Below are 11,221 nucleotides of genomic sequence, written 5' to 3'. Positions count from 1 at the left end.
TTGAGGACCGGTAGAATGCTCGTTGCCACTTCCTGGCACCGGTACTTCCACATGTCCTAATCCTCGGAGATCTCTTGGCATCATGCCTTCCAGCCATCACGATCTTTTATCACGGCCTCCAGATGCTTCTTGGCATTGACTTTTAAAACTGCAAACCACACAAGAAATTAAAATGTCATACCACGACAAGATAAGGCGGGCAACAACAGTGAGCAAAAGGGTCTGGAACACTTACTTTTCAGTTTCTCTTTCATCTTGGTCGTGTGATCCCGGAGCTATGACTGGTCGTGTGCCAGTTTCCTATTGTCCTCCTTCAGGTGATCACACTCTACGACCGCACGACTATTCTCCTCTCGGAGACGGACCACCTCGGCTTCTAAGCCTGCACTACAGCTGTTACTACCAGCAATGCAACAACACTTGTCATGCACTCATTGTGATAAAGTGACTACTTACTTGTTAATTCCTGCTCTTTGTTACTGAGCTAGATGACCAGGTTCTGGTTCTGGGACTCTTGCTACGTCCTTTGATGGTTGGCGGCTTCAAGTTGGTGGCACAAGCGTTCCACTTCGGCCGTTAGTTCTTTATTGCTTGCTGTGATCCCCTCAATCTGAAAGAAGCATTTCTTACAATACCTTGCGGTCTTCATTAAGTCTTGCATGCAAAAGGCTAAGTAAGATAGTATGACTAGATGGCAAGATCAGGTGGTCAAGCAAAGCATACCTGGACTTCCATCACTAGTCATTTCGCCGCCTGTTCAACTTTCATGGTCTCTTCGACCTCTAGGATTTCCTCATGAACAACCCATTGGTAGTTCCACCAGCACAACACATATACATATTGTCGTCTGTCCTATGGATGGCCTAGGACCTCTTCTACTTCATCCTCTTTGGCCTCTTCTTCGGGTATCAGTGCTGGTCCGAAGTTAGCAGCTTCTGTGATCACTATGGCCTTCCCACGGGCTGCAGCTTCGACAAACATGCTCTATGCTCTTGCCTCCGTCCGTTGCTCCTCGGTCTGACCCATTACCCTTGGTGCTGAGGTATCGCCCCCCATAGGGTTGGTGCTTGGAGCATTTGTGTTTGGCTCGGTTCTTCCCTCGACCCCCTGCTCAGGGACTGTTGTCCAACTGCTGGTGGGCTGAGGCTCCGATGGTTTTTCTGCTATGGGTACCTCCATGGACGGCTGTTGCACAGTCTTCTCTGCAATTGCTATTGGAGCCACACTGCTCCTGGCTAGTTGATCTGGATTTTCGGTGGACGCCGACCTAGTACATCCAAGATAAGTTCAGAAGGCAACATAGTCAATAAAAATTGCAAGCTTACATCAAAGTTACAAATACTTACATGTTGGAAGCGCGGAATGATGTGGCAAAGGCATGTCTCTTTGGCCATGCTTGCTCCACATGCTATGCGGGTGACACCTAGTCTCCCTCTACATCCAGCACTAACGCCGGGGCTTGGTGCTCGACCCCTTCACCGCTTGTCCTCCACGCTGTAGTGGTCGGTGATGCGGGTCCCACCAACACGGAGGAGCCACCTTGCTCCGTCGACTCTAGTTGCCTCCTCCTCTTTCGAGGGACGAGTCAAAAGATGTCTGCATCCTCTATGTCATTGTCCGATAGAGTAAAGATCGCCTGACGACGCTTGCTGGCCACCGGCCGCTTACCAGCAGCTTTGACCGCTACCTCCTCCCCAACTCCGAGCATGACCCAGTTGACGTCTTCGATCCCGGCACTGGTCTAGGCGGTTGGGCCAGCAACTTGCGGCCAATCTACACTAGGGGGTGGAGACACGAACACTGTTGCTCTATCCCGACCATTAATCTAGGAAACATAAAGGAGATACCATAGTAAGTTTCTCTTACAACATAAAACTACGGGTACAAGGCAGGATGATTTACCTCTGGGGGAGGTCAGGCGAGCTTGAAAGCGTGCTCGATGTCGCTCAATCTGACATAATTTGGATTAGCTAAGTTAAATAGCTCTCTAATTCTAGCTCTGACTTCGATCTTGTCAAGTGCCTCTTGCCTTGTCCTTGTTGGGTCTGCGCTACCTTGGTACTCGTAGCCAGGATGTACCCTCCTCTAGCAGGGCTAGATCCTTCGGCTGATGAAGTTCCCGACCATGCTCGGACCGTCCAGTTTCTTCCATGGGATCATCCCAAGTAGTTCTGGGATCTGTTCTAGGTGCTTAGGCTTCTTCGACCAGCTGGTCCTCTTCTTCGGAATGAACCCCACGTCGCATAGTGTGATCGTGTTCAGCTCTTCACAGATGTAGAACCACTTCTTGTACCAGTCGTCAAGCGATGTGTTCCAAGGCAGTGTAGGTACTGGGCCTTCATCCTGTCATGAAGGTTAAGGTACACACCTCCGGCTATCTTTGAGCCGCCGCTTCCTTTCTTCCACAGATAGAAAAGATGGCGAAAGGAGTCGAAATGGGGCTAGAAGCCGCCATATGCTTCACAAAGATGAATGAAGGTTGAGACAAGAAGAATCGAGTTGGGATGCAGATTGCAAATCCTAATCTCATAATATAGACAGAGCCCCTGAAGGAAAGGGTGCACTAGAACCCCAAAACCCCACTTGAAGAAATCTTCAAAAACCACAATCTCACCTAGTTGTGGATCAGGGTACCCCTCGCCCTCCGACACACGCCATCCTGTGAGTTCCTTGTTGTGGAGTACTCCCATGATGACAAGGTCTTCGATGGTCTGCTCATTGCTTCTCGACTTCCACCACTCCTTCGCCATGACTCCGGCTTTCTTCTGGGCGTCACTTTTCGCCATGAATCCAACCTTGCTGATGAATGCAGATACGATGGAGGAGTGATTGGTGTTGATTTTAGAGGTATTAGGGTTGGCAAGAGGAAGAAGAAGGCTGCAGCGGCGAATGGTAATGGGGTTCGGTAAAAAGTAACTTACCAATTCTATACTATATTTAACCAAGAGTTCTATCGTTTCGTCTGCCCAAGATTCTTGGGAGACATGCGCACGTGCCACAGATGGTTGTTTTCACAACCTCGAGATCTATGCCAGTATATGCGCCTCTTCATTACCAGTGTGAGAGGGCCCACACTGACGCACCTCCTTACAGGTGCCAAGTGACTGTTTGCTTGAAAGGACAAGAAGGTAGTATGATGTGTTATACCCATCTACTCTTTTGACCAGACATGTCAGATTGGACTAGACAGAGTAAGAAGATAAATAAATACACCAAATAATAGTACAAGTGGCATTTGGTTCTTCGCCGCACGTCTCGTGCTCAGGGATGGTCCAAACCACTACCGTGCTCGGGGACTATCCAGACCACTACCGTACTCGAGGACTGCCCAGACCACTACCATGCTCAGGGACTGCCCAAACCACTACCGTGCTCAAGGACTGTCCAGACCACTACCGCGCTCAGGGACTACTTCGACCACTACCATACTCGGGGATTGTTCCGACCACTGCTCGAAGACCGCTCTCCTTGGCTACATGTGATTTGTACTTACATACAGTCGAGAGACATTTATTTGGACCTTGCTACAAGGCTTATACTTTGACTTCTAGTAAGCTCAGGGACTACATCGGTATGATGCACCTACCGGTGCATCTCGTATTGCTTGTACAACGATTGGATTCTTAACTTTAGTGGAAATTCTTTTTAGACCCTGGCACCACGTGCCTACGTCACCTACTACTAGGCTCGGGGACTAAGTGGGCACACTTCACCTTGTGGTGAATTTGTTTATCTTATCGACCCCTATGCTTTGACTGATTGCCAGAATTACTATTGTCCAAGGGTCACTTACATTTCTTTTTAGAAATACAAGTGGGTACACTTGATAAGGAAAGAAATCTTTTTCTTTTTTCTTTAAGAGCACCATGCATTCTTCGGACAACTAGAATCTTCGGCTATAATCGTGGTCTACTGCTCTCTGTTCTGACCAGAATGCTGGCACATTCGATTGGTCAATGTTTTAATCAGTTGGAGATGACATGAAGACAGATCGTATTAGTCGAAGGAGATCGAATGGCGTGTCACAGCATAATACATGGTGCTCGGGGACTAGCTATGGGGGTATTAACCCTTATACCCTTATGGCTAGGCTTGGGCCAGCCTAGATCAGGGGATCCAGTCCACTAGAAGATGACGTATGGCTCGGCCAACCTGTTCGGAATCCCGCGCAAGGAATCAAGGCAGATTTGGAGATCAAGCAAGATCCCAGTCGGTTAGAATAGGAATCCTTATCCGGACACCTAGGGCAATTGTAACTGGCTAGGATTAGTTTCCAGATCTATAACCCTACCCCCAAACTATATAAGGCGGGTAGGGGACCCCTCTAAAAAACATCTCTCATTGACATATAGCAATACAATCAGACGCAGGACGTAGGTATTATGCCTTCACGATGGCCGAACCTAGATAAAACCTCATGTCTGTCTTATGTCACCGTCTTGTTTGTGGCTTGCACATCTGTCTACTGACAATCTACTACCTTGGGCATACCCCTAGGTAGACTATCGACCATATTTGATTGACACTAGGGTGCATCAGGTCAATGCTGACCTAACACATCTGTTCACATTTTTATCTCTCTAGATCATCTCTGGAAATGACCTGACACCGAGATGCCCTGAGTCCGGTTATCACAGAGGTGAGTCTAGTCATCACTTAGTGCATGAGTGATCAAAGTTTTGACTGTTGAAGTCAATGAATGACATTCAAAAGTAGGACACATGGCAGCGATCTAGTGACTAGATGCTGAGGAAGCTACGTTCGGTCACTCCCATTTGCATGTTTGGTCAGGCCATGAAAGCAGGGAGCATAGGGCCAACGGCTCTTTCATGGTTGGCTCCCTATTTAAAGGTCTTGGCTAGCTCTTGGCTCACTCTCTTGGCATTTTGACATACTTGGCATCCTTGTGAGCCTAAGCAAACACCTCCCACTTATCTCCATCATTGATTCATCATCATAGTGAGATTGGGAGTGATTTCAAGTGTATTTGCTTGAGTGATTGCATCTAGTGGCACTTGAGGATCGTTGTGGTTGTAGATTTCTTGTTTCTCTTGGTGGTTGCCGCCACCTAGACAGCTTGGAGCAGCAGAGGAGCTTCGGCATGAATCGGTGATTGTTTGTGGCTGGCTCCAGTGATTGTGAGGGGTCTTGTGCCTTCCCTGTGGGAGCCTAAAGGTAACTCTAGTGGATTGCTCATGTCATTGAGTTACCTTACTTTTGGGTAGGTTCTTGTGGTGTCCAATTGTGTGGATGAGGTTCGTGCAACACCTCTTAGCTGCTGAACCACCAAGTGTTGGTTGACACAACAAGGACTAGCGTGTCGGCAAGCACATGAACCTCTGGAGAAAAATTGGTTGTCTCTTGCCCTTTGGTATTCTCCCGGTGATTGAATTAGTATTCATCTTATGATTGGTTCACTCCTCTACATGGCCATATAATCACCTTACTTTCTCATTTACATTTCCGCAAACTAGTTGTAGCAAGCTCTTTAGTGTAGCTAGAATTAAGAGCTTGCTTTATAGCTTAAGTTCATCTAGTGGAGCTCTTTAGTGTAGCAAGTTTGAGAGCTCTTAGTGAGTAGCAACTTAGCTCTTGTGTGTGCCTAGTGATTATAGCAACTAGAATTGTTTGGATAGGTGGCTTGCAACCCTAGTAGAGCTAGAGCAAAATTGCATTATGCCGTTTGTCATACTAATCAAATGGCTCTAGTGATCTTATAGATTTTTAAATAGGCTATTCACCCCCCTCTAGCCATATTAGGACCTTTCAAGTGATATTAGAGTCATGGTCACCATTTGATTGAAGGCTTAACAACCTCGGTGTTAAAAGATGGCTCAAATTGTGTTCAGCCATGTGGGGGGCAAACCACCATTCTTTGATGGCACATTCTATGATTATTGGAAGAGAAAGATGAAGATGTATCTTGGTTCAATCAATGATCAAGTGTGGGATGTGACCAAGAGTGACTATGCTATCATTGATCCTAACAATCTCACCAACCAAGACAAGGCCAACAAGCAATGCAATACAATGGCTCTCAACACCATATACAATGCCATTGATTCCAAGGTGTTTGAGCAAATCAAGGATTGTGATAGAGCTAATGAGGTGTGGAAGAGATTAGAGGAAACATATGAGGGCACACTGGCGATGAAGAGTGCCAAGTTGTACATCCTTAAGGATAAGTTGACAAGCTTCAAGATGAAGGATGATGAGAGCATTCTGGAGATGTTCCATTGGTTGCAAGTGATTGTCAATGACTTGAAGGCTTTGGGAGAGAAGATCAATGATGATGATGTCTCTCATCGGTTCTTGATGTGCTTACCTCCAAGATTTGAGATGTTGAGATTGCTTATTATAAGAGGAGGATTGAAGGAGATTACCCCTAATCAAGTACTAGGTGATGTCATGACACAAGAGACATACCGTGTGGAAAGGGAGGGGTTGACAGGATGACAAGAAGGAAGACAAAAACAAGAAGAAGAAGAGTATAGCATTCAAGGCTAGCTCATCATCCAAGAACAAGGGCAAGTCCAAGAAAGAATCAAGTGATGATGAGGATCTTAATGACATTGATGATGAGGCCATAGCTCTATTTGTGCGCAAGATGGACAAATTCATAAAGAAGAAGGGCTTTGGTGCAAGAAAGAGAAGAGATCACACTAAAAGCAAAGAGTATGGAGAAGATGCTACAATTGCAAGAGCCCTGATCACGTTGTAGCAGATTGTTACTACAATAGTAACAATGATGAGGATGAGAAGAAGAAGCACAAGAAGGACAAGAAGGAAAAGAAGGAGAAGAAGGAGAAGAAGATGACCTTCCAAAAGAAGAAGGGTGGAGGCTATGTGGTCACTTGGGATAGTGATGGCTCTTTAGATAGTGATGGCTCTAGTGATGATAATAAGAAATCTATCAAGAAAGCACTAGCAAGTATCGTCATCAACAACAAGCCTTCCATCTTCGACACTCCATAGACATGCCTCGTGGCAAAGCCTACCAAGGTAAAATATGATGTGAGTGATGATGATTGTGAAAGTGATGATTGTAGGAGTGATGATGATGATGAGTGCACCAAGGAGGAGCTCTTAGACATGTGTGAGCAAGTGCACACTTGCTTTGAGATAAAGAGAAAGGAGTGCAAAGAGTTGCGCAAGAAAGTCAAATTTCTTGAGCAATCCTTTGATGAGCTCAATGCCACTCATGAGAGGCTAATGGAAGCCCATGAGAAGCTTGACAAAGCTCACTCTAAGCTTGAAAAGGCTCACTCCTCTCTCATTGAGCAAGTCAAGAAGGAGCAAGTGATTGTGTCTTATGGCGTGGGACTAACTTGTGATATTATTGATGAATCTTTTTATAAGCCCATTGTTGTTTCTCCCACTAACCCTTCTTGTAGCACCACTACTTCCACTTCACCTTTGAGTGATGGTTTCATTTGTGATGCCTCACTAATGGTGGAAAATGAGACCCTCAAGAAGGAGGTGAATGAGCTCACTCATGCCTTAGGCAATGCCTATGGTGGAGATGCCTGCTTGCTAAAGTGCTTAGGTAGCCAAAGGTTTTCTCTCAACAAACAGGGATTAGGCTATACCCCCAAGAAAGGCAAGGCAGCCTTTGTCACTCCCAAAGCTAGCTTTTGTGAAGGGCAATGGTCGGTTTTGCAATAGATGCAAGCAAGTTGGGCATATAGAGCAATATTGCAAGACTAACATGAACAAGCAGCCTAATGTATCCTCAATTAGATTTGATTCTTATTACATGCTTGTTAAGGGTGCCAATGGTGTGAAGGCTAAGTTCATTGGTACACCAATTGTGGTCCCAAAGAAGAAGGCCATTTGGGTACCAAAGACCTTGGTAACTAACCTTTAAGGACCCCAAGCAAGTTTGGGTACCTAAAAAGAATTGATCTTCTTTTGTAGGTCAATTATAAAGCTAGAGGAAGGCATTGGGTGCTTGATAGTAGGTGCACACAACACATGATCGATGATTTAAGAATGTCCAATTCAATCAATGAAAATGAGAGCAATGGGATTGATAGTATCACATTTGGTGACAATAGCAAAGGCAAGGTCAAAGGTCTTGGTAAGATTGCAATATCCAATGACTTGAGCATTTCCAATGTGCTACTAGTAGAGAGCTTGAACTTCAACCTATTATCGGTAGCTCAATTATGTGATGTTGGTTTCAAGTGCATATTTGGTGTGGATGATGTAGAGATCATAAGTGTAGATGGCTCTAACTTGATATTCAAAGAATTTAGATGTGAGAATCTATACTTGGTTGATTTCAATGCTAGAGAAGCTCAATTGTCAACATGTTTGCGCACTAAGTTTAGCATGTGTTGATTATGGCATAGAAGGCTTGGTCATGTTGGAATAAAACAATTGAACAAGTTGATCAAGTATAACTTAGTTAGAGGCTTGAAAGATGTCACATTTGAGAAGGATAAGCTATGTAGTGCATGTTAAGCCAGAAAGCAAGTTGGTAACACACATCCTAAGAAGAGCATGATGAGCACATCTAAGGCATTTGAGTTGTTGCACCTAAACTTGTTTGGACTAACCACATACACTAGCATTAGTGGAAACAAATATAGATTTGTGATTGTGGATGATTTCACTAGATACACATGGGTGTTCTTTCTTGTTAACAAGAGTAATTTGTTTGCAACCTTCAAGACATTTATCAAGAGAATTCATAATGAGTTTGAAACAACCATCAAGAAAGTGAGAAGTGACAATGGAAGAGAGTTCAAGAACACAGGAGTTGATTATTTGTGTGATGAGTTTTGAATTAGGCATCAATTTTTGGCCAAATACACTCCACAATCAAATGGCCTAGTTGAAAGAAAGAATAGAACTTTAATTGATATGGCAAGATCAATGTTGAGTGAGTACAATGTAAGTCATTCATTTTGGGCCAAAGCAATCAACACGGCTTGCTATTATAGCAATCGACTCTATTGTCACCCCATGATGGAGAAGACACCTTATGAGCTATTGAATGGAAGAAAGCCCAACATAGCATACTTTTGTGTTTTTTTGTTGCAAATGCTACATATTGAAGAAAGGCACTAGATTGAGCAAGTTTGAAAAGAAATGTGATGAATGTTTCTTGCTTGGTTACTCCACTACTAGCAAGGCATATAGAGTTTGGAATTTGGCTAGTGATACTCTTGAGGAGGTTCATGATGTGAAATTTGATGAAACCAATGGTTCCGAAGAGAAAGATGAGAATCTAGATGATGTGAGAGGCACTCAATTGGTCAATGCAATGAAGAACATGGACATTGGCGATATAAGACCTAGAGAGGTGATTGATATTGAAGATGACAAGAATCAAGTGCTCTCTAACTCATATGTGCAAGCTAGTGGTTCTCAATATCAAAGTCAAGCAAGTGCTAGTGTTGACAAAGTGCAAGATCAACAACAAGTGGCTAGTTTATCATCTCAACCAAATGATCAATCAAATGCAAGCAATCAAGTGCTAGTGCTCCAACCAACCAATATTGCAAGAGATCATCATTTGGACTCTATAATTGGTGATATCTCTAGAGGTGTACAAGCAAGATCTAGATTGGTATCATTTTGTGAATATTTCTCATTTGTGTCATCTATTGAACCTAAGGAGATAGATGAAGCTTTGAAGGATGTTGATTGGGTCAATGCTATGCATGAAGAGCTAAACAACTTTAAGAGAAATCAAGTATGTGAGTTAGTTAAGAGGCCTATAGATCATAATGTGATTGGAACAAAGTGGGTTATTCAGAACAAGCAAGATCAAGATCGGATAGTTGTAAGGAACAAAGCAAGATTAGTGGCTCAAGGTTACACTCAAGTTGAATGTCTTGACTTTAGAGAAACATATGCCCCAATTGTAAGATTAGAAGCAATTAGGATCTTCTTAGCCTATGCTTGTGCCCACAACATCAAGTTGTACCAATGGATGTGAAGAGTGCATTTCTCAATGGGTACATCAATGAGCTTATGTATGTTGAGCAACCTCCTAGTTTTGAAGATGAAAAAAAACCTAACCATGTCTACAAGTTGAGAAAGGCTTTATATGGATTGAAACAAGCACCAAGAGAATGGTATGAGAGTTTGAGGGATTTCCTACTCTCTAAGGGATTTAAGATGGGAAAGGTTGACATCACTCTCTTCACCAAGAAGCTAGGCAATGACTTGTTTGTGTTGTAAATCTATGTTGATGATATCATATTTGGATCAACTAATCAAGATTTTGTGAGGAGTTTGGAAAGATGATGGCAAGTGAGTTTGAGATGTCCATGATTGGAGAGCTTAGTTACTTCCTTGGTCTTCAAATCAAGCAAATGAAGAATGGCATATTTGTGAGTCAAGGCAAGTACATCAAAGACATGCGCACGAAGTTTGGAATGGATGATGCTAAAGCTATTAGTACACCAATGGGGACAAATGGAAGCTTGGATAGTGATGCTAGTGGCAACATAGTGGATCAAAAGATATATCGGTCTATGATTGGAAGCCTACTCTATGTGACCGCATCAAGGCCGGACGTAATGTTTAGTGTATGCATGTGTGCTAGATTTCAAGCCTCACCAAGAGAAAGTCATTTTAAGGCAACAAAGAGAATATTGAGGTACTTGAAGCATACACAAAATATTGGATTCTGGTATCCCAAAGGAGCAAGATTTGAGTTGATTGGATATTCGGACTCCGATTATGCGGGGTGCAAAATTGAGAGAAAGAGCACATCGGGCACATGTCAACTATTGGGAAGATCACTTGTGTCTTGGTCATCAAAGAAGCAAAATAGTGTAGCACTTTCAACTGCCAAAACGGAGTACATTTTGGCCAATAATTGTAGTGCTCAATTACTTTGGATGAAGGCTACATTGAGTGACTTTAGAATCAAATTCAAGCATGTGCCATTGCTATGTGACAATGAGAGTGCCATGAAGCTCACCAACAACCTGGTTTAACATTCAAGAACAAAGCATATAGATGTCTGTCGTTATTTCATACGAGATCATCAACAAAAAGGGGACATTTGTATTGAGAGTGTTGGCACCGATGATTAACTTGCTGATATCTTCACCAAACCACTTGATGAGAAGAGGTTTTGCAAGCTAAGGAATGAATTGAACATACTTGACTTCTCCAATATGTGTTGATGCACCCCCATTATATGACATGCCTCTCCTTCGAACAAAGAAAGGTAAAGTTGATTAGCATGTCATTCATC

Source organism: Miscanthus floridulus, chromosome 6 (genome assembly GCF_019320115.1).
Source record: "Miscanthus floridulus cultivar M001 chromosome 6, ASM1932011v1, whole genome shotgun sequence".
Classification (NCBI taxonomy): Eukaryota; Viridiplantae; Streptophyta; class Magnoliopsida; order Poales; family Poaceae; genus Miscanthus; species Miscanthus floridulus.
The sequence above is the reverse complement of the archived record's forward strand: the minus strand, read 5'-3'. Positions refer to the sequence as shown.